This window comes from Anomaloglossus baeobatrachus, chromosome 1, assembly GCF_048569485.1.
Source record: "Anomaloglossus baeobatrachus isolate aAnoBae1 chromosome 1, aAnoBae1.hap1, whole genome shotgun sequence".
NCBI lineage: Eukaryota > Metazoa > Chordata > Amphibia > Anura > Aromobatidae > Anomaloglossus > Anomaloglossus baeobatrachus.
In genome coordinates this window covers 830,284,222-830,309,329 of record NC_134353.1, presented here as the reverse complement: position 1 = coordinate 830,309,329, position 25,108 = coordinate 830,284,222, and the positions used below count along the sequence as shown (strand labels likewise).

Genomic DNA, 25,108 nt, shown 5'->3' with positions numbered 1-25,108 from the left:
ATTATAAAACCGGACATTTTCCTCCAGGACGCCATTATCTCTTCTGCGTCTTTGGTGTCAGACATCACTGTCGCAGCTCCGTCCTTTGTTCTATCGCTGATACAGCTGTATGCGCTCCATACACAGCGCTGGACAGCTTAGGGAGAGCACTTTCTAGCAGTCCTTTTAAGGGCTCAAACCGGCAGGGTCAGAGCCATAGGTGACAGGTCCTGAAAACAGCGACAGCGTCTGTGTAGCCAAGGTCAGGGATTTCCTCCCTGCATTTCCCTATTAGGAGGGAATAGAAAGGCAGGCTTCCATTCCTCTACCCAGAGCCCCACAATCCTGGCACTGTACCCTCCTGTCCTCTGCACACTCCAACTCATTATAACTAAGCCATTATACTAGCAAACACTCAGTGTACCTAGTGGCATCCAAAACGTGGCTATTGGACTTTGCTATAGTCCCACTAGTGCAAAGACATTTGCAGCACCTCTACCTGCATTGCACACTCCAACTCATTATAACTAAGCCATTATACTAGCAAACACTCAGTGTACCTAGTGGCATCCTAAACGTGGCTATTGGACTTTGCTATAGTCCCACTAGTGCAAAGACATTTGCAGCACCTCTGCCTGCATTGCACACTCCAACTTATTATAACTAAGCCACTAAACTAGCAAACACTCAGTGTACCTAGTGGCATCCTAAACGTGGCTATTGGACTTTGCTATAGTCCCACTAGTGCAAAGACATTTGCAGCACCTCTGCCTGCATTGCACACTACAACTCATTATAACTAAGCCATTATACTAGCAAACACTCAGTGTACCTAGTGGCATCCTAAACGTGGCTATTGGACTTTGCTATAGTCACACTAGTGCAAAGACATTTGCAGCACCTCTGCCTGCATTGCACACTCCAACTCATTATAACTAAGCCATTATACTAGCAAACACTCAGTGTACCTAGTGGCATCCTAAACGTGGCTATTGGACTTTGCTATAGTCCCACTAGTGCAAAGACATTTGCAGCACCTCTGCCTGCATTGCACACTCCAACTCATTATAACTAAGCCATTATACTAGCAAACACTCAGTGTACCTAGTGGCATCCTAAACGTGGCTATTGGACTTTGCTATAGTCACACTAGTGCAAAGACATTTGCAGCACCTCTGCCTGCATTGCACACTACAACTCATTATAACTAAGCCATTATACTAGCAAACACTCAGTGTACCTAGTGGCATCCTAAACGTGGCAATTGGACTTTGCTATAGTCCCACTAGTGCAAAGACATTTGCAGCACCTCTGCCTGCATTGCACACTCCAACTCATTATAACTAAGCCATTATACTAGCAAACACTCAGTGTACCTAGTGGCATCCTAAACGTGGCTATTGGACTTTGCTATAGTCACACTAGTGCAAAGACATTTGCAGCACCTCTGCCTGCATTGCACACTCCAACTCATTATAACTAAGCCATTATACTAGCAAACACTCAGTGTACCTAGTGGCATCCTAAACGTGGCTATTGGACATTTGTCTAGTCACACTAGTGCAAAGACATTTGCAGCACCTCTGCCTGCATTGCACACTCCAACTCATTATAACTAAGCCATTATACTAGCAAACACTCAGTGTACCTAGTGGCATCCTAAACGTGGCTATTGGACTTTGCTATAGTCACACTAGTGCAAAGACATTTGCAGCACCTCTACCTGCATTGCACACTCCAACTCATTATAACTAAGCCATTATACTAGCAAACACTCAGTGTACCTAGTGGCATCCTAAACGTGGCTATTGGACTTTGCTATAGTCCCACTAGTGCAAAGACATTTGCAGCACCTCTGCCTGCATTGCACACTCCAACTCATTATAACTAAGCCATTATACTAGCAAACACTCAGTGTACCTAGTGGCATCCTAAACGTGGCTATTGGACTTTGCTATAGTCACACTAGTGCAAAGACATTTGCAGCACCTCTGCCTGCATTGCACACTACAACTCATTATAACTAACCCATTATACTAGCAAACACTCAGTGTACCTAGTGGCATCCTAAACGTGGCTATTGGACTTTGCTATAGTCCCACTAGTGCAAAGACATTTGCAGCACCTCTGCCTGCATTGCACACTCCAACTCATTATAACTAAGCCATTATACTAGCAAACACTCAGTGTACCTAATGGCATCCTAAACGTGGCTATTGGACATTTGTCTAGTCACACTAGTGCAAAGACATTTGCAGCACCTCTGCCTGCATTGCACACTACAACTCATTATAACTAAGCCATTATACTAGCAAACACTCAGTGTACCTAGTGGCATCCTAAACGTGGCTATTGGACTTTGCTATAGTCACACTAGTGCAAAGACATTTGCAGCACCTCTACCTGCATTGCACACTCCAACTCATTATAACTAAGCCATTATACTAGCAAACACTCAGTGTACCTAGTGGCATCCTAAACGTGGCTATTGGACTTTGCTATAGTCCCACTAGTGCAAAGACATTTGCAGCACCTCTGCCTGCATTGCACACTCCAACTCATTATAACTAAGCCATTATACTAGCAAACACTCAGTGTACCTAGTGGCATCCTAAACGTGGCTATTGGACTTTGCTATAGTCACACTAGTGCAAAGACATTTGCAGCACCTCTGCCTGCATTGCACACTACAACTCATTATAACTAAGCCATTATACTAGCAAACACTCAGTGTACCTAGTGGCATCCTAAACGTGGCTATTGGACTTTGCTATAGTCCCACTAGTGCAAAGACATTTGCAGCACCTCTGCCTGCATTGCACACTCCAACTCATTATAACTAAGCCATTATACTAGCAAACACTCAGTGTACCTAGTGGCATCCTAAACGTGGCTATTGGACATTTGTCTAGTCACACTAGTGCAAAGACATTTGCAGCACCTCTGCCTGCATTGCACACTACAACTCATTATAACTAAGCCATTATAATAGCAATTTTTGCTGCCAGTTTAAGGGCCGTAGCTGCATTGTCAGGGATATTTATTCTTTATTATTCTGCTGTTAATAAAGCTAGACCACCACTGCAATCTACACCACCTCTCAATTTTTACTACCACATTTTCAGTGCACAATCTTGTCGCAATCAACATGAGTGGCAAAATGACAGATGCTGGTGGAAAGGGGAAGAGGCGTGGTGGAAAAGGCAAAAAAGGTTTTGTCCGTGGGGAAGGTGGCAAAGCTCCATTATCATCTGCTGAAGATAGACCATCTACCAGCAAAAGTAAGATGTCTACTACTTACCGTGGACAATCCGATGTGCTCCCTTTTTTACGGACACGAACAACAGGAACAAAGGTAGATGATGGCCAAAAAAGGAAAATGCTTGAATGGATCTCAAGTGGTCCAACAAGTGCCCTCTCAGCCACTTCAAGTACCGCATCCAAAAAACACCAGTCCTCTGAGTTGTCATCCCAATCACACTTGATTTCTCCCAGCTCTGAAGTCTCCATCAGCCCTGCACAGTATGGTGGAACTGAGATGGCTGAGTCTGCAGAGCTGTTCAGTCACACTATAGCCTGGGAATCAGAGGTCTGCTCCCAAGCTACAGTGAGTACAGAACAGGAAATGGTCTGCAGTGATGCCCAGAACCTTTGTGACTCTGATTCAGGCCGTGAGGACCAAGTTTCTGAGCATAATGTTGACCCTTTGTCACAAACCGTAACACCTGTGGTTATAGACAATGAGGAACATACTGATGAAGATGAGACGCAGATACCCGATTGGGATGACAACTTAAATATTCTGTCAGGGCAAGAAGAGGCTCGGTATGAGGGGGAGGGGAGTGCAAACACAACAATTGATGATGAAGTTCTAGATCCCACCTACTGTCAACCCACAGTCAGGCACTCGAGGAGGTCAACAGAGGTGGTGGAGAAGGATGCAACTGATGACAAAGTTACCTTGCGCCTTCCTGGACAGAGTCGGAGTACTGGTAGCACGTCTACAACTGCATCCTCAGCCACCACTCTGCCTCTGAGCATTATTCGAGGTGGATCAACAGGTCGCATGGCCTCTAAGCCTTGCCTAGCCTGGTCCTTTTTTGACATAGAAAAAGATCGCCCAAATTATGTGATCTGTAAAATTTGTCATGGTTCTCTTAGTAGAGGTCAAAACCTCAGCAGTTTGACAAGTTCTTCCATGAATCGTCACATGAATAAATATCATATGGCCCGGTGGGAAGTTCACCGTGCTGCAATGCGGCCTAGCGGAGCGAACCATCCACCGCCTGCCCCTTCCAGTGCATCCGCGCGCTCGTCATCTTCTAGGACTGTGGGGACAGCTGTCACACCTGTTTTTCCACCCACAACTTCCACCACTGTAACCGCAACAGGCAGTTTGCTTGGTAGGTCGTCAGTTGGTTTGGAAGGGGAAACAAGTGAGTGTGTACAGCTCTCTCAGACATCGATAGCACCAACGTTGGATGAAGGCAACATCATGTCTCCGCCTGCACTTTCCTCACAAACCTGCATTTTTCCAGGGACACCTTACTCAACACCGTCTACACACAGCAGCCAGATCTCTGTCCCTCAGATGTGGTCAAATAAAAGGCCACTTCCTGCGACCCATGACAAAGCTAAGAGGTTGACTCTATCCCTCTGTAAGCTGTTGGCTACCGAAATGCTGCCTTTCCGCCTAGTGGACACACAGGATTTTAGAGACCTTATGTCTGTCGCTGTGCCCCAGTACCAGATGCCTAGTCGCCACTACTTCTCTAAGAAAAGTGTGCCCGCGCTACACCAGCATGTCACACACAACATCACCGCTTCATTGAGAAACTCTGTGTGTGAACGGGTGCATTTCACCACCGATACTTGGACCAGTAAGCATGGACAGGGATGTTACATGTCGCTCACTGGGCACTGGGTAACTATGGTGATAGATGGTGAAGGGTCTGCTGCACAAGTCTTGCCGTCCCCACGACTTGTGTGTCAATCCTCTGTCTGTCCAAGTTCCGCCACTGCTTCTGCATCCTCCACCTCATCTGGGTCCTCCACCTCCGCCCCAAGCCTGCCTGGTCAGGCCACCAGCGTTCTCACTGCGCAGAATGAATCACGCACCCCTCATTACTATGCTGGCAGCAGAGCGCAACGGCATCAGGCGGTCTTTAGCTTGACATGTCTTGGGAATAAGAGTCACATAGCTGAGGAGTTGTGGTCAGCTCTGCGGTCCGAGTTTAATAAATGGTTGTCTCCACTCAACCTGCAGCCTGGTAAGGCCGTGTGCGACAATGCTGCAAACCTGGGTGCGGCCCTTCGCCTGGGCAAGGTGACACACGTACCTTGTATGGCTCACGTGTTGAACCTTGTCGTGTAGCAATTTTTAACACAGTATCCCGGCCTAGATGGCCTTCTGAACAGGGCACGAAAACTGTCTGCTCACTTCCGCCGTTCAAGCGCCGCAGCTGAGCGACTTGCATCGCTCCAGAAGTCTTTCGGCCTGCCGGTTCATCGCCTGGAATGCGATGTGGCGACACGCTGGAATTCAACTCTCCACATGTTACAGCGACTGTGGCAGCACCGCCGTGCCCTGGTGCAATACATCATGACGCATAGCCTGGGCCAACGAGATGCAGAGGTGGGGCAGATCACCCTGATGGAGTGGTCTCAGATCAAGGACCTATGCACCCTTCTGCACAGATTCGACATGGCGACGAATATGTTTAGCGCTGACAATGCCATTATCAGCATGACGATTCCAGTCATTTACATGCTGGAACACACGCTAAACACTATTCGGAGTCAGGGGGTGGGACAACAGGAAGGGGATGAACTACAGGAGGATTCATATGCGCAAGACACAACAACATCACCAAGGTCCAGACGTTCATCATCACCAAGGCGCCAGGCATGGGAGCATGGGGGACAGGGATCAACAAGGGCGCATGGTAGCAGGCGAGATGTTGAGGAAGGTGCAGGAGGACATGAAGAAATGGAGGACGAACTGTCCATGGACATGGAAGACTCAGCAGATGAGGGAGACCTTGGTCAAATTTCAGTTGAAAGAGGTTGGGGGGAGATGTCAGAGGAAGAAAGAACGGTTAGCACCTCTATGCCACAAACACAGCGTGGACTTGGTCCGCATGGCTGCGCAAGACACATGAGTGCCTTCTTGTTGCACTACCTCCAACATGACCCTCGTATTGTCAAAATTAGAAGTGATGATGACTACTGGCTTGCCACACTATTAGATCCCCGGTACAAGTCCAAATTTTGTGACATAATTCCAGCCATAGAAAGGGACGCACGTATGCAGGAGTATCAGCAGAAGCTGTTACTCGATCTTAGATCCGCTTTTCCACCAAACAACCGTGCAGGTGCAGGGAGTGAATCTCCCAGTTGTAACTTGACAAACATGGGACGGTCTCGTCATCTTCAACAGTCTACACGTACCAGTAGGACTGTATCTGGTGCTGGTAACAGCAATTTTATGGAATATTTTCATAATTTTTTTAGACCCTCCTTTGCAAGGCCACCAGAGACAACAAGTCTGACACATAGTCAACGGCTGGAGAGGATGATACAGGAGTATCTACAAATGAACATCGATGCCATGACTTTGCAAATGGAGCCTTGCTCATTTTGGGCTTCAAATCTAGAAAAATGGCCAGAGCTATCCAGTTACGCCTTGGAGATTTTGTCGTGTCCAGCTGCCAGCGTTGTCTCTGAACGTGTCTTCAGTGCTGCTGGGTGTGTGCTGACAGATAAGCGCACGCGTCTGTCCAGTGACAATGTGGACAGACTGACGTTCATCAAAATGAACAAGTCATGGATCCAGAAGGAATTTACAACCCCTGTGTCATCCTGGGGAGAGTAAATGCTTGTGGATTTGGAATGTGCTTGATGCAAATCAAAACATCCTGTTTGCAACTAGGGCACAAGTGCTGCCACTGATGGGGTGGGTGTCTGTGTGGCCCAATTTTTTGAAAAAAGGGAGACTCCGCTTGGAGTAACCCTTGCTTGCTGTGTTTTTAAAAGAAGCCAAGATGAACAGAGCTGGGATCAGGAAAGACTTTGCTACCTACCCCGGTGTCATCCTGGGGACGGATAAGAACGGCGTATTTTGGAATGTGCTTGATGCAAATCTAGCTGTGAAGTGTACAACTAGGGCACAAGTGCTGCCACTGAATGGGTGGGTATGTGTGGGGCACAATTTTTGGAAAAAAAGGGAGACTCCGCTTGGAGTAACCCTTGCTTGCTGTGTTTTTAAAAGAAGCCAAGATGAACAGAGCTGGGATCAGGAAAGACTTTGCTACCTACCCTGGTGTCATCCTGGGGACGGTTAATTATGGCGTATTTTTGAATGTGCTTGATGCAAATCTAGCTGTGAAGTGTACAACTGGGGCACAAGTGCTGCCACTGAATGGATGGGTGTGTGTGGGGCCCAATTTTTGGAAAAAAGGGAGACTCCGCTTGGAGTCACCTTGCGGTGTTTTACATGACTTTAGAAGGGCGTGCCATGCCTATATCTGTGTCTCCTCCTCTTTTTCCTTGTCCAGCTCTTTTGTTTTTGCATAAGTATATGTCCTTGTCACTTTCCCATGTGTTTGTGTTGTGTTGTGAGTTGTTTGTGACCTTTTGGACACCTTTGAGGGTGTTTTCTAGGTGTTTTTATGTGTTTGTGATTGCCTGCCATTGTTTCCTATGCAGTTCGAGTTCGGTTCGTCGAACGTTCGACGAGCCGAACTCGAACGGGACCTCCGTTCGGCGAACCGACCTCGAGCCGAACCGGGACCAGTTCGCTCATCTCTAGTCACAGCGCATCATGATTTTGTTGTGCCTGGGATACCATGCCTCATAATGCCCATGGCCCACCCCTGCTCTGCCCACTTTGTCAAAACTTGGTGAGAATGGCATGAAAACACCAAAAAGTTGCAACATTTTTGCATAGCCTCACATTATGCAAACATTTTGCAACTTTTCATTGCATTTACACTAGTTTTCTGGTATAAACTCGTTGATGAATATGGGCTAAAGCGGGCTTTACACGCTACGAAATCGCTACAGCGTTCTCATTGGGGTCACGGATTTTGTGACGAACATCCAGCCGCTGTAGTGATGCCGTTGCGTGTGACACCTATGAGCGATATTGCATCTTCGCAAAAACGTGCAAAATCGCTCATCGGTGACATGGGGGTCCATCCTCAAATATCGTTACTGCAGCAGTAACGAAGTTGTTCCTCGTTCCTGCGGCAGCACACATCGCTCCGTGTGACACCGCAGGAACGAGGAAGCTCTCCTTACCTGCCTCCCGGCCGCTATGTGGAAGGAAGGAGGTGGGCGGGATGTTCGTCCCGCTCATCTCCGCCCCTCCGCTTCTATTGGGTGGCGGTTCAGTGACGATGCTGTGACGTTGCTGTGACGCTGAACGAACCGCCCCCTTAGAAAGGAGGCGGTTCACCGGTCACAGCGACGTCGCAGGGAAGGTAAGTAGTGTGACGGGTCTGGGCGATGTTGTGCGTCAGTGGCAGCGAATTGCCCGTGTTGCACAACAGATGGGGGCGGGTACGCACAATGGCAATATCGGTACCGATATCGCAGTGTGTAAAGCGGCCTTAAGTGCATTCAAGCTGCAAACTTTTTCTCAGCGCACCTAGCTTGATTGACAAGTACTGGCTGTCTCGCCTCCCTGCTCCTGCTGTTAAAATCTTGCACATGCTCAGTATGAAAAAGTCAATCTTCTATAGTTATTTCAGTTTGTAATATCAGATTCCAACATATTCTGTTACATTACCAAGGGGTAAATCTGCAACTGAACATTATAGCTATGGCAAATTTACTCAGATTTCTGGAGGGTCTTGGCTGGCAATCCCAGACCTGGAGGCTGGAGATGACAGTGAATATTGGTGGAGCATATGCCAGCTGAATGATCCCCTTAATGTGATTGACACATTTGCCAGGAAAACAAGGAATAAACAATGATATTAGAAGAGCATGGGTGTCCTGATAGATCCGCTGTACAAGATGTGCTGATAATATGTGTCTTTGTGTATTAGGTGGTTTTAATGACAATTTATTATGGTAATCACAAGTATTATATGTTACTTATATACCGGTAGCTCACATGTATGCTCAGACACGAGCATGCACACACATATATTATCTGATGGACTAAGCACAGGATATGTGAAACACATTGAAACGCAGATATTATAATCATGACTTAGAACTACTAATTATCATTATCATCGTTATGATTATTTAATCTTTCTAGTTCACAGGCCAGTGGATGAATTGCCCACATAAGTGCACATCGCATAGCGAGTTCTGGACCGCTGAACGATATCAAAATAACATTAGTGCACATTATAATAAATTCTGCCACAGAGCGCGGTGTGCCGTTACCGTTCCATGTGCAGTCTCTGGCTGAGCTATATGTGATTACAGGGACCCGATAGAGCATTGCACCATTAGGTGAAGTACAACAGACATCATTATATGCAATCATTAAAGCATTGTGCCATTACATAAAATACCAGCACGGGACATGAGACAAGCAGAACTATGGAAATCAGCAGAGCATTACACCAGTACATGAAATCACCATTACATGAGGCTAACAATGCCAGGTACCACTCCCGAGAATATGTACATACAATAAGCATTATACAGGAGGAACTCCGGCCTTTCCAAAAAAAAGTGGCAATGTAATGTACTGATATTGTCCCCTATCTATCACATTGTCTGCATTGGTGACATTTAGTACAGGCTCATATCTATAGTCTAATGTGTATGTAAAGTCTAATGACGGCGGAACTTGCCTGTGTTAATACTTAATTAATTAATAATATAACAATATTTATTAATGGAGATGAGCCGACCAGTTAAAATTCGGTTTGGTGGGTTAAATTCAGTACTGGACCGAGACTTGACCTGAACCCCAATGGAAGTCACTAATTGGGCAGTCTGTGTCTCCACCCACATGCAGCCAGCCATAAACAGACCACTTCCAGGGGAGGATGGACAGGGTTTTTCTAAAAAAAAATTTTGTACAAACTACATCCGATCACGCTGTTGTTATCCCCAGTGCGAGCCGATCAAACACTGCAAGCGGCTCTCACTGGGCTAAGTATCGGGCATACCCGAGCACAGCAATGCTCAAGCAAGTGGTTAGCATACGTAAAGAACCTGAACTCCAAACTAAAACACTGATTTTTTTGTAAAGTTTTTAAACTTCTTTTAAAAACTAATTTAAAAAACTGTGTGTGGACCCCCTATTTTTGATACCCAGACAAGGTAAAGGAGACAGCTGGGCACTGGTATTATCAAAGTGGGAGGTCCCATGGGTATTTGGCCCTTCCCAGCCTAAAAAAGCAGACCGCAGCCACCTCAGAAGTGGCGCATTTATTAGATGGATGACATTTTGACTTATTTAAGGTTTGGCATCCAGGGGCAAGTTCATGTCCCAAACCAAACTTTTTTTTAAAGTCTGGCTGAACCCAACAAACCCAAACATTCATGGGTGATGTCATCACTAACTACCAGTCCTTTTTTTTCTCACTGTGATAAAACACCGGCAGAAATGTCTAGCAGTGGTTCTCATAACACAGGAGTGAACACTGCAGTGTATGAGAGTGACAGCCGTGGCAGCTGCCGGGTGACAACCATCAAGGGTGTATGGGGAGTTATACTCTGACCGATTTAAAGTGCAGCATTAAGAAGTAGTTTCAAGGATAAGTGACTTATTTTCTGCAGTAGTTCTTTACAAGCACTTTGTAGTGCTTGGTCAACAAGGGGTCTGCTGTACATGAAGAGTACTATGATATGCATGCTCCCCTCACTCCCCAAGAGCTGATAGACAGATTGTTCCCAAAGCCTAATAATATGAAAAACATATGTTCATTATTAACTTGAGGACAGGGGGGATCAAGAATAGAGGATGGGGTACAAATCCTGGATATCATTGGACTCTTTCTGCACAGTTGGCTCCTCTTTGGCTTCATATTGCAATTTTAAGATGTATGTTTCACATAACTGCTGCAGAAATATACATAAGTTACATCCAGGAGATCGTCACCCACATACTGCTGCTAACAGGGAATCAGGCAGAGCACAATAATGTATATAAAGGTCCCCGATGAAGGCTTCACATCGAAATACGCGTAGGGTCCTGGTGTCGGCACAGCAACGGTGGATCATGGCTTCAGGTATGCACTTTTGAACTTGGATGTTGATCCCTTTATATACGTTATTGTGCTCTGCCTGATTTCCTAATTAGCCATGTGTACTCTATGGGGAGTTTCTATATGCTTTCGCTAAATGTACTAGCTGTCTAAAGATACTTTTGGCATTTGCCCCCATATATTTTGATTTAGATGTGTTCTGTTAGACACATGTATTTTTGATATACATCTGAGATATCTAATATATAAAGCTGAGTGTATGTATGTATGTATGTATGTATGTATGTGTGTATGTATGTATGTCCGCTAAATGAATCCGCACCGTCGCATTTACAATCACAAAATTTGGCACAGACGCCTCATGTGACTCAGGGAACGTCATAGACTATGTTTTGACGGGAAAACTTAATCCCTCGCTTTACAGTTACTCTCCATAAAACCTGCCTCTATTAAAGTCAATGAAGCTGGAAGCCACAGGTTATTAATAGCAGCTGTGATTGGTTGCTATAGGAACGAAAGACATTCATAGTATAACAACCTTATGTATGAGGTAATATCATATCGGTGGGGAGATGGATAGAGACAGACAGAGACAAACAGACAAAGACACACAGGCAGACAGATACAGACAAGGAAAGACACAGGCACAGAAAGACAGGAAAAGAGACAGACAGAGATAGACAGAGACAGACGGGGAAAGAGACAGACGGGAAAGAGACAGATGGGGAAAGAGACAGATCGGGAAAGAGACAGATCGGGAAAGAGACAGATCGGGAAAGAGACAGACAGAGACAGGCAGACAGGGAAAGAGACAGGGAAAGACAGACAGGGAAAGAGACGGGGAAAGAGACAGACGAGGAAAGAGTCAGACGGGGAAAGAGGCAGATCTGGAAAGAGACAGACCTGGAAAGAGACAGATGGGGAAAGAGAAAAACGGGGAAAGAGACAGACAGGGAAAGAGACAGATGGGGAAAGAGATAGAGAGAGACAGACAGAGTCAGATCGAGACAAACAGACAGCGATAGAGACAGACAGACACAGATAGAGACAGAGAGACTGATACAGAGACAGACAGAGAGATAGACACAGAGACATAGACACAGACAGTCACACAGAGACAGACAGGGAAAGAGACAGACAGAGACAGACAGAGACCGGGAGAGAGACAGAGACAGTTACTACCCTGGGCAACACCGGGTATTACAGCTAGTATTTACTGTGTATATATATATATATATAACACACTATGAAGAAAAAGACATGGATCGCACATCCCAAAAATACAATGATCTAAAAGCCGCTAGGCAAAATATTAAATAGAACATGAGGTTCTTTTGTTACCATTCTGATCAGATTGTATTAAGCCCACTGCCACGTCACGGCAAACCTCTTGAGTGGGTCCCTAACCTGACCTTTTTGTGTGGCACCGTGCATCGACCACCGCCGTAGCGACAAAGCGCCAGCAGGGCGGGCGACCTGGCGCCTCACAGCACCCATGCTGCAAGGCAAAGCCCCCAAGGCTCCAGGCCGCGCCGCCCCACCGACACCACACCACCACAACAGCAGCCACCACACAGCACCAGCACACAGTGAGAGGAGCTGTGCACTCACCTCCCACTGGCTCCCATATGTGAACTGGGAGCAAAAAGAAGGCTGACCCCTCTTGCAGTTTCCTGCTGATTAAAATCACCTGTGCCAAATGGGGAGAGTGCAGATCCAAGCAAAAAAAAGAGGGGGATAGAATGTTGTATAACACACTATGAAGAAAAAGACATGGATCGCACATCCCAAAAATACAATGATCTAAAAGCCGCTAGGCAAAATATTAAATAGAACATGAGGTTCTTTTGTTACCATTCTGATCAGATTGTATTAAGCCCACTGCCACGTCACGGCAAACCTCTTGAGTGGGTCCCTAACCTGACCTTTTTGTGTGGCACCGTGCATCGACCACCGCCGTAGCGACAAAGCGCCAGCAGGGCGGGCGACCTGGCGCCTCACAGCACCCATGCTGCAAGGCAAAGCCCCCAAGGCTCCAGGCCGCGCCGCCCCACCGACACCACACCACCACAACAGCAGCCACCACACAGCACCAGCACACAGTGAGAGGAGCTGTGCACTCACCTCCCACTGGCTCCCATATGTGAACTGGGAGCAAAAAGAAGGCTGACCCCTCTTGCAGTTTCCTGCTGATTAAAATCACCTGTGCCAAATGGGGAGAGTGCAGATCCAAGCAAAAAAAAGAGGTTTGCCGTGACGTGGCAGTGGGCTTAATACAATCTGATCAGAATGGTAACAAAAGAACCTCATGTTCTATTTAATATTTTGCCTAGCGGCTTTTAGATCAATGTATTTTTGGGATGTGCGATCCATGTCTTTTTCTTCATAGTGTGTTATACAACATTCTATCCCCCTCTTTTTTTTTTTGCTTGGATCTGCACTCTCCCCATTTGGCACAGGTGATTTTAATCAGCAGGAAACTGCAAGAGGGGTCAGCCTTCTTTTTGCTCCCAGTTCACATATGGGAGCCAGTGGGAGGTGAGTGCACAGCTCCTCTCACTGTGTGCTGGTGCTGTGTGGTGGCTGCTGTTGTGGTGGTGTGGTGTCGGTGGGGCGGCGCGGCCTGGAGCCTTGGGGGCTTTGCCTTGCAGCATGGGTGCTGTGAGGCGCCAGGTCGCCCGCCCTGCTGGCGCTTTGTCGCTACGGCGGTGGTCGGTGCACGGTGCCACACAAAAAGGTCAGGTTAGGGACCCACTCAAGAGGTTTGCCGTGACGTGGCAGTGGGCTTAATACAATCTGATCAGAAAGGTAACAAAAGAACCTCATGTTCTATTTAATATTTTGCCTAGCGGCTTTTAGATCAATGTATTTTTGGGATGTGCGATCCATGTCTTTTTCTTCATAGTGTGTTATACAACATTCTATCCCCCTCTTTTTTTTGCTTGGATCTGCACTCTCCCCATTTGGCACAGGTGATTTTAATCAGCAGGAAACTGCAAGAGGGGTCAGCCTTCTTTTTGCTCCCAGTTCACATATGGGAGCCAGTGGGAGGTGAGTGCACAGCTCCTCTCACTGTGTGCTGGTGCTGTGTGGTGGCTGCTGTTGTGGTGGTGTGGTGTCGGTGGGGCGGCGCGGCCTGGAGCCTTGGGGGCTTTGCCTTGCAGCATGGGTGCTGTGAGGCGCCAGGTCGCCCGCCCTGCTGGCGCTTTGTCGCTACGGCGGTGGTCGGTGCACGGTGCCACACAAAAAGGTCAGGTTAGGGACCCACTCAAGAGGTTTGCCGTGACGTGGCAGTGGGCTTAATACAATCTGATCAGAATGGTAACAAAAGAACCTCATGTTCTATTTAATATTTTGCCTAGCGGCTTTTAGATCAATGTATTTTTGGGATGTGCGATCCATGTCTTTTTCTTCATAGTGTGTTATACAACATTCTATCCCCCTCTTTTTTTTGCTTGGATCTGCACTCTCCCCATTTGGCACAGGTGATTTTAATCAGCAGGAAACTGCAAGAGGGGTCAGCCTTCTTTTTGCTCCCAGTTCACATATGGGAGCCAGTGGGAGGTGAGTGCACAGCTCCTCTCACTGTGTGCTGGTGCTGTGTGGTGGCTGCTGTTGTGGTGGTGTGGTGTCGGTGGGGCGGCGCGGCCTGGAGCCTTGGGGGCTTTGCCTTGCAGCATGGGTGCTGTGAGGCGCCAGGTCGCCCGCCCTGCTGGCGCTTTGTCGCTACGGCGGTGGTCGGTGCACGGTGCCGCACAAAAAGGTCAGGTTAGGGACCCACTCAAGAGGTTTGCCGTGACGTGGCAGTGGGCTTAATACAATCTGATCAGAATGGTAACAAAAGAACCTCATGTTCTATTTAATATTTTGCCTAGCGGCTTTTAGATCAATGTATTTTTGGGATGTGCGATCCATGTCTTTTTCTTCATAGTGTGATATATATATATATATATATATATATATATAGCTGTGACATTTGTATGCACTTTATGAGGATTTGGTATACCTATTTAGGGACACTTCCCACAGCTATATATAGAATTAGGTGTATATATCTATATCATTTTTGTATATTTTTCCATCTTTTGCATTGTTTTTATGATATAATAATGGCTGCTCGTTATCTTACTCCTGTGTCGTTTTTGAGGTACTATATGCACTTTCTTCATTACCCTCTACCTTGCTATTTTCTTGTATCTTTTGTATTAATAAAATTTACATATTTTAATTAGTTGGTTTTGGCTACTTTCTTTATTGGGTTGTTATTGGAACGTGCACATTGTAGATTCAGACTGAAGGCAGCAAAGCCACAAAACCATTCTAAGAGATTACCTGATGAAGCTGCTTCAGAGAATGTCAAGGGAGTGTATAGCTGTCATCAGAGTAAAAGGCGAGTGTGACGACATGGACTCTCATGGGTTAAAGTTTCTTAACATTCAGCCAGACGTATTGTTCTACTGTGTGGTAACTCATGTTTGCTTAGCTATTGTTGTTTGGGACCAGACCCTTCGGAGCATTCATTGTAATGTAGTTGTGTATTGCTAATCTAATGTAATTACCTTAGTAGCCATTGTCAAGTCTGTGACTTGCAGACTCCATGTAGATATCTTCAGTCTTTCTATGCACATCATTTGGATGAACATTGTCCATGCAGCTTGAGATTCATCCAATGGGAGAGGCGATCTTGTCCAACCAATCGATGAGGATGCAGTGTGCCCAAGTGTAAGGCTGTGGCTATAAAAGGGATTTCTTTAAGCCACCAGTGGGTTGTTGATGGATGCTGATGGATCCAGTCTAAGCTCTTAGGAGCTGACTAAAGGATCAGGATATCTTATGGCTTCAATCTAGGGACTCCGGTTCCGGTTGGAGACCATATCCACAGCTTAGGGATTTCGACTCCGGCTGCCAGGATTGTAACATCCTACCAGGACTACCTAAGGAGGACACTCAGGTTGGGACAGTTCAGTCACCTGTTACAGACTTTGCAGACCTCAGACAGCTTCCTAAATCTGGCATTATTCCTTTCTCAGTGGGTGCCCGCCAAAAGCGGGGTGCTGCTGGATTGGAGTAAATAGCCCTGGAACCTGTGAGGCATGGACATTCTAAATCCCTGGTGAGCCAGCGGAAGGGTGAGACTCTGTTGCCTGTTACATTTGTGTTTTGCTGGTTATGTGTTATGTTCCGTTGTTTGGGGATCCAATAAAGTCTAATTATTGTGGTTCCCTCACCCTGTGTTGTCGGAGTAGTGTTACGCCCACGGTTAAGGAGGCCGGCGTTCAGTTGGGATGAGCCCTGAGCCACGCTGTCTTTCTAAAGGCGGTGGGTTTTAGTGGACGAGAGCACCCACTGAGCCCCGTGTCTCCACAGCGAGTACTTTGAAGAATATACTTTTTAACACATATTGTATTTTGCTTAACACTTTTTTTATTTACACCTTATTTACTTATTCGATCACGTTTTGGCTTCCCTCAGTCTAAATGTACAGTGTGTATAGGCTGTCGTGCTCCCTCTTGTGGTGGTTGCAGGTAATTGGAATTTCATTACTTACCTCTATAAAGTACCTTTTAACCGGTACTGTATATAACAGCATGCAGTAAAGTTGTAGGTTCTTATTCCCAAAGTTCTAGGCTGTTAAGTCCAGATGGTTCCAAAATGTCCCTTTAGTCAATATGACAAATGCAGTGCCATTAACCTCTTACTGACATTGGATGTACTGGTTATGTCCTGGGCGTCAGTGCCTTAATGGCCAAGGACATACTCTACGAGTCTCTGGCTTATGTTAAAGCTGAAACCTAGCTCTCACTACCAAGAGCAGTGCCGATACCTTTTTGGGCTGTTTAACCCCCTAAATGCTATGATCAATAGCGATCACAGGATTTAGGAGCCAGTGAGAGAATTGCATTCCTCTCTTAAGCTGCCATGGTATCCCTGGGTCGTTGTTATGATGACTTCGAGGTCACCAAGCTATGGAAAGCCTCGCACACCATGCAAGATACATGGTGTGAGAGGCGAACTGTCAGTGCTGCGAGTGCACTGACAGTTCGCACTGATATATAATCCATTGCAATGATCATGCATTGCAATAGATTATATGAGTGATCAGAGTGCAAAAGTTAATGTACCATAAAGGGACTAAGAAAAAAGTAAGAACATTTTTTTAAAATATTGTAAAAATATAAAAAATCTGAAATAAAGAACAAGGAAATTCAAAACAATTCTTCCAATAAATATGTATATTTATGTAAAAAATAAACAAAAAAGAACATATATTTGGTATTGCCGCGTCTGTAACAACCCGATCTATAAAAATGTCACACTAGTTAACCCCTTCAGTGAACACGGTAAAAGAAAAAAGTAGCAAAAACGACATCTTTTCTTCATACAGCTGACAAAAAAGTGAAATAAAATGCAATCAAAAAGTCATATATAAATAAAAATGTACAGGTAAAAATGTAATTTTGTCCCACAAAAAACAAGCTACTGCTCTATCAGCAAAAAAAGAAAAAAAGCTTTAGCTCTCATAGTACAGCAATACATAAATGGTTTTTATGGTATATATGTGGCAAAACCTGAAAAAACGATATAAATATGGTATTGCTGTAATTGTACTGACCTGAAGAAAAAAGCTGTCTTATCAATTTTATTACACAGTGAGTGGTATAAAAAAACAAACAAAGCAAAAATAACCCCAGCTTTTAAATTGCTATTTCTTCATGATTCTGTTTCACAAAAAGTGGAATAGAAACCGATCAAAAAATATTATGTGGCCCAAAATGGTACCAATAAAAACTCCAACTCATCCCACAAAAAAAGCCCTCACATGACTCTGTCGGCAGAAAAATAAAAAAAAACTCTTCAAGATTCGATGATATGAAACTCCTTTATTTTGTAAAAAGTCTTTTTAGTGTGATAGCAGCCAAATCTAAAATAATTATATAAACCTGGTATCACTGTAATCGTGCTGACCTGAGGAATAAAACCGCAAGGTGAATGGAATAAAAAATAAATAAAGCCAACTCTTCAACTGCTGTTGATTTGTTTATTCCACCTCCCAAAGATCGCAGTATGCTGTGGCTCATATTTATCCTGCGCTCTACGACGAGCTCTTACATCGGGGACAATGTGTAAATCTCTGAAAAATGTGATTCTGACAAAATTCCAATGAAAATTCACTGTAATAAGGCAGAGGGAGTCACTTTTAAACTCCTGTCTTGCCTGTGATCTGGCAGTGACCATCTTTTTAGACGTGAACAAAAGTACGGTCATCAACAGTTTTGTGCACCTTTTGAAAAGATGGACATCAATGAACAGTAGACAATTGAAGTCCAGAGTAACTTTGCTGCCTCATTATAGTTAATTAAACCTTCAGGGGTATCGCCTAAATTACGTATTTTAGAGTTGTAAATGGAAACCCTGATACAAGTGCTCAGCATAGAGCACTGGATAAACGTGAACTGATCCAAAATGTTATGTACCCCAATTAGTCACTAAATAACATTCAACTCAACCCACAAAAAGTCCCCACTGATGTCCATTATCTGTTAACAGAAACATAGGGGGCTTCCATGTTATTGGTAGCACAATGTCTCTGGAAAAGCATTATGGCTCCCTCCCTTAAAAAAGAAATCCAGCAAAATGCCCCTCAACGTACCTAAACCGCAGTTAGCAGCCACGTGTTTGACATTATTGTAGTGAGGAAAGCCTGCTTAATTTATGAGGTGCAGGTCTCCAAAAGCAGGAGCTGGGAAAAATGTATAGGCACAACAATGTACTGGTAACGACAACTGTAGACTATTTCCCAGAGGAGTGTTATTTCCAGAATGTAGTCACTTAAGAGGGCTTCTGATGTTCTGGCACATAAAATCAAATGGTGATCCTTCCCTCTCAAGCACTGTGGTTCCATATAAGATATGGCCACATTCATGAAAAATTGTGTAACACATTAGATGGCCTTTTTTACCGATTCTCCTTGTGAAAATTGGAAATCTCGAGTTAAAACAAAATTCTAGTGGTAAAAATATAATTATTTTTTCTTCACTACCCAATAGTATAAAATTTTGTGACACACCTGTAGTGTCAATACGCTAACTGCACCCCTGGATGAATTCGTTGAGGGGTACAGTTAGTAAAATGGGGTTTCTGCTGTTCTGGTGCCTCATGGGCTCTGTCAATGTGACATGGCACTAGCAAACCATTCCAGCAAATTCTGATGGTGCCCGTTCCATTCTTCACTTTGTACTGTCCCTCAAAAAATGTTTCTGACCACATATGGGATATTGGTGTACTCAAGAGAAATTGCACAACAAATGATATGGTCCATTATCTCTTGTTATCCTAATAAAAATGAAAAAATGGAAATAAAGCAACACTTCTGTGGTTAAAAATATATTTTTTCATTTTCATGGCTCAACATTTTAAATTTCTGTAAAGCACCTTGGGGTTTAATTTGCTCAACAAAAGTCTAGATAAATTTCTTGAGGGGTTTAGTTTCTAAAATGGGGTCACTTGTGGGGGAGCTCCACTGTTTTGGCACATCAGGGGCTCTGGAAACGTGGCATGGCATCCATTATCTATTCCAGACAATTTTGCTATCTAAAATTAAAATGGTACTCCTTTACTTCCAAGCACAGTTGTGTGCTCAAACAGTAGATTTTCACGACGTATGAGGTATCTACGTACTCAAGTGAAATTGCACAATAAATTGAATAGTGCATTTTCTCTTGTTACAGTTGTGAAAATGAAAATTTTCTGGCTAAAGTAACATTTTTGTGGGAAAAAGTAAAATTTTAATTATTTTCCTTCAACATTGCTTTACGTCATGTGAAACACCTAAAGCAGGCTTTACACGCTACAATTTATCTAACGATGTGTTGGCGGGGTCACGTCGTAAGTGACGCACATCCGGCATCGCTAGTTACATTGTATCGTGTGATACCTCCGTGCGATTGCGATTAAACGTTAAAACGTTGATCGCATGCACGTCGTTCAATTACTAAAAGTTGAACGTCAGCTTGTTCATCGTACCCGGGGTAGCACATATCGCTGTGTGTGACACCCCGGGAACGATGAACAGCAGCTTACCTGCGTCCCGCGGCTCCCGCCGGCAATGCGGAAGGAAGGAGGTGGGCGGGATGTTTACATACCGCTTATCTCCGCCCCTCCGCTTCTATTGGCCAGCTGCCGCGTGACGTCGATGTGACGCCGAATGTCTGTCCCACTCCAGGAAATGGATGTTCGCCGCCCACATCGAGGTCGTATGGACAGGTAAGTACGTGTGACAGCAATTAATCGTTTGTGCGACACGGTCAACAAATTGAATGTGCTGCACATATGATGGGGGTGGGTACAATCGCATACGATATTGTATGTGATATCATAAGGTGTAAAGCAGCCTTAAAGGGTTAATACATTTTTTGAATGTGGATTTGAGCAGTTTGCGAGGTGCAGTTTTAAGAATGGTTTTGTTTTTGGGTATTTTCTGTCACCTAGGCCCAACAAAGTAATTTCAAATGGGATGTGGTCTCTAAAAAAATGGTTTTGTAAATTTTGTTGGGAAAATGAGAAATTGCTGATTAACTTTGAACCCTTCTAACAAAAAAATAATGTTTAATAAATGGTGGTAATGCAAAGTAGACATGTGGGGAATGTTATTTATTGCCTATTTTGTGTGACATAACCCTCTGGCTAAAAATTCAATGTTTGAAAATTGCACAAATTCCAGATTTTTCACTAAATTTTCGGATATTTTTACAAACACATAAATGCAAAAAATATCGACTAACGTTTACCACTATCATGAAGTGAAATATGTCACAAAAAAAACAGAATCAGAATCACCGGGATCCGTTGAAGCGTTCCAGAGTTATAACCTCATAAAGTGACACTGGTCAGAATTGCAAAAAAAGGCCCAATCATGAAGGTGAAAATCAGGCTTGGGTTGAAGGGGTTAAATATCTGTGATAGTCAGGGTCCTGGTGTAGAGCTGGAACTGCACAGAAGCTCCAAGTTACCGCTCAGTCTACATCCAGTGCTTGGGGCTTGAATAGAGTAAGGCCCTGCGCGCACGCTGTGGATTTAGCGCGGATCTTGCCACGGATTTGCTGCAGAGAATGTGTCTAACTTTGCTGCAGTCAATTCCCCAGCAAAACCTATGGGTTTTAAAAACTGCTGTGCACACACTGCGGTTTTTTTATACTCACGGATTTTCTGCTGCGGAATTAATGTGGATGTCACTTCTTTTCCGCAGGTACCTGCGTTTTTTGCCATAGATAATGGGAAAAATCCGCAGGGACCAACTTGCGGAAAATCCACGGTAAATCAATGGTAAATCCGAGGTAAATTAGCGTCAAACTGCAGCAAACCGCGGTAAAACCGCATGCGGATTTCGCTGCGGTTTTGGTGTATTTTTTTACCGCGGGTGCGGGATTCTTTAAGAGGGTCCGGATTTTTCTTAAGAAAAAGGCACTTTCTAGTGTGCACATAGCCTTATTGTCTCACCCATAAAAGGCTGAAATGTGAATAACTTTAACCCTTTGCATACTGTAATGATGAATCAGAAGGAATAAACTAGAGATGGCTCCAAGTACAAGTTCTAATTAATATCTTTACTCCTCTCTGTAGATCTTATTTTTGTAAGGAAAACAAAATCGGCATCAAAATGGCAAATTTAAAAATGAGTTTCTCCTATATAATGTAGTTTACTCCTGAAACATTTTCGTCTACATTTGTTGGTAACTATAGCAAAAAAATGTATCTGGATTATTTATTGGTTTTCAGGAAATTTTGGTATTCTATAATTTGAGTTATTTGATCAGTGGCTACCATGCTATCATATTGCATAAGCTAATACATTACCTGATTGTGACAGTATATGCAGCCGTTCTGCTTCTTATATAGTGTAAATAAACGGATAAACTTACCATTCACACCTCGGTTTCCAAATTCAAGCGTTTAAAGCTTTTCAGTTGCATTGAAGTTACTTCACAGTTCCTTTTTTCGGCACCTGCAAAATCAAAATTTTTGAAAATATTACTCATTATTTTTTTTTCATTTAAGAACAATGTTATTGAAAAATTCTTCTTCTTCAAAGTAAAAGGATTTGCGGGGCTGTCCAGGAATTTAACACTGATGACTTAGTCTGATCGGCGGCGGTGCGACACGCTGGCACCCCTGTTGCTCAGCTGTTTATGGTGCCGCCGCTGGCCGGAACTGCTCAGTGGTAGAGATACACAGCTCCGTCCATAGAATAGTGGTCGCGGCCGTATACTGCAGGTCCACCCTATATTGTTTCCCATAGGAGGCAGATATGTAGTACACAGCCACGGTCACTATGCAGTTGACAGAGCAGTTTTGAGCAGCTCCACAACTGAGTAGTTCTGATCGGTGGCAACACCAGAAACAGATGATTGGCGGAGGTGCTGGGTGTGTCATGATCAGATTTTTAAACTTGCATTCAATAAAACCTAACTATGCAGTAACTAATTAAAGGGGTTGTCCTGTCTAAATCCATAAGTCTGAACACTCTTACATACTGGCAGACACAGACAGAAAAGGGCCCCTATGCAAGAACAATATATGGACCCTTTGTAGCCCAAGAGGTCATCAAAATGTACAATTCTACGTGCTTTGGAAGTGGTAATGGGCCCCCTTACCTCTTGGGCCCCTGTGTGGCCGCATAGGTTGCACCAATGATATAACCACCCCAGCTCTTACAGTATATCTGAATAGAGGGGTGCGGCCTCACTGAATGCGAAAGGATTGAGCTGGCAGCGCCCATCTAGTCCGAGTCTGGCAGGGAGCCTGTATGTGTACCGCCCCGCAGGCTCGGCCGGCTGCCGAGCCGCTCGGATCCATGCTCGTTCGGTGGGTAGCTCAAGCTCTTCACTGACCCGGGGGTCACATCGCTCAGTAAGGGGGGGTTGGCGCTACATGCGGGGACTCCGGTGGGGAGGTCCACGGCCGGGGCTGCAGTGGTTTGTAAGGGATTTTTAAGTTCGTGACGCCACCAACGGGTTGTGGTGAATGGATGGGCACCACCGCTGTCGTTGACAAGGCCTCCCGGGGACGGTGTTGCGCAGCTTGGTGTTGACCCCTCTGTGGGTAGGGGAATGATGGTCCCGGGGGCCCGAGGGAGGCACTGAGGTGGGGGAGGGGGTGCTTGCTGGGGTGTCGGTGTGGTGCAGCGCGGTGCGCGGCCCAAAGGCACTGGTGTACTCACTATGATACAACACACTGGAGTCTCTGGTAAAATAAACAGGATGATGAACGGGGCCCGCAGCTGGCTGCAGCTTCTCTCTTAACAGGTTGATGGTTTCCACCTTTTTCCTGCACCTCCTTAATGTAAATGTTCTGACTCCTATGCCTAAGCAACGGTAGTCTGCTCCCCGGCTTGCTATGTGTCGGGAGAGCCTTGATTGCCCACAGACGCTGGCCCTTTGGGTCTCTATGCCTTGGCGGTGGTTTTACCCTAAAAGGTTGGGCTGTTGTCTTCAGTCGGGTCTTGTGTGGGAAAGGTCCTAAAGTCCAGTCCTCAATCAGTTGATTCAACTTAGCCTAGTGGTTTCTGGGCTTCGTACTGGGTCTGAGTACCCCTCCTGGTGCCAGGCTGGTCACAGGTCTGCCCTTGAACTCGACTTCTCTCCTCCACTGTCCAAGCTACTCCCTAGAACTACTCTCTCTGTTTTTCCCGCCTCCAGGCCTGTGAACTCCTCGGTGGGCGGAGCCAACCACCTGGCTCCACCCCCCTGGTGTGGACATCAAACCTGGAGGGTGGTGACAAGGGTTTTGAAGTTTGGCTGCTGTCACCTTTTTAGGGAGGGGGTGTGTGTGCATGGGACTACCTATGACGACCTGACTAGTCCAGGGCATCACATATGTATCATACTTGCGGTCAGTCAAGTGAGTACCATTCATGACTCTGACACTGAAGAATCCTCACAGCACACAGTGCACATAGAGTGACTTATGGATTTATACCGGACAACCCCTATAATTTCAGTGGAAATGTACATATAGCCCATGATCTAGATATACTATAAGAGTGTTCAATTATGAGGTGCATGATAAAAAGATGCATCCAAAACTGGTATACATGATTATATACATTACTGTATACATTGAAAATTAAAGAATAAACATTAATTGTACACAATTGTACACACCACTAATTGATACATACAGTGTCTCACCTGTCCTAACGTCATACAAACCTCCCCATAGGAAAAATAATACTGTAGATTTGGTGCTTCCTATGCTTTACTGGACATGTTCAAAATGATCCTTAGGCCCCTTTCACACGTCAGTGATTCTGGTACGTTTGTGCTTTTTTTTAAACGTACCAGAATCACTGACATACGCAGACCCATTATAATGAATGGGTCTGCTCACACGTCAGTGATTTTTCACTGCACGTGTCTCCGTGCGGCGTACCCGCGTGTCTGTGATTGCCGCACGGAGACATGTCCATTTTTTTCTGGCATCACTGATGTCCCACAGACCACGCAGTGGTGTAGTCCGTGAAACACGTGCCAGAAAAAAACGTGCATTTAAAATAATAAACATTTTTACTCACCCGGCGTCCAGCGATGTCCTCTGCAGCCCGTGCAGCTTGCTCCTTCTGTGCCGGCTGATTACTGTCGCGCATATTCATTATGCGCGACACAGCCGACCCGGAAGCAGCTCCTGCAGGGGTCACCGCCGGCCGGATGCTGCACCGCGGGAGCGATCAGCACCATGGACAGCGGGAGCGGGCGCAGGTGAGTTGATTTCTAAGTGCAATCACGGGCCACGGAGAACGGAGCCCGGATTGCACTTAGACAACCCACGTGTGCCGTGATTTTCGGCACACACAGGGACATGTGCGTGTTTTACACGCCAGTGAAATACGTCCGTGTTTTTCACTGACGTGTGAAACGGGCCTTAGGCGGGCTTTGCACATTACGACATCGCAA

General features: G+C 45.3%; 1 protein-coding gene across 13 annotated transcripts in view; it reads right to left on the bottom strand.

The window, feature by feature from the left end:
- The window catches only part of MEF2C (myocyte enhancer factor 2C), a 370,333-nt gene that overhangs the window by 305,437 nt on the left and 39,788 nt on the right, over nucleotides 1-25,108 (bottom strand). For all 13 annotated transcript variants that reach the window (XM_075325112.1, XM_075325114.1, XM_075325110.1 and 10 more), the window contains exon 2: nucleotides 22,079-22,161. The gene's annotated coding sequence lies outside the window, so the exon portion shown is untranslated. The remainder of the gene's footprint in view (nucleotides 1-22,078; nucleotides 22,162-25,108) is intronic.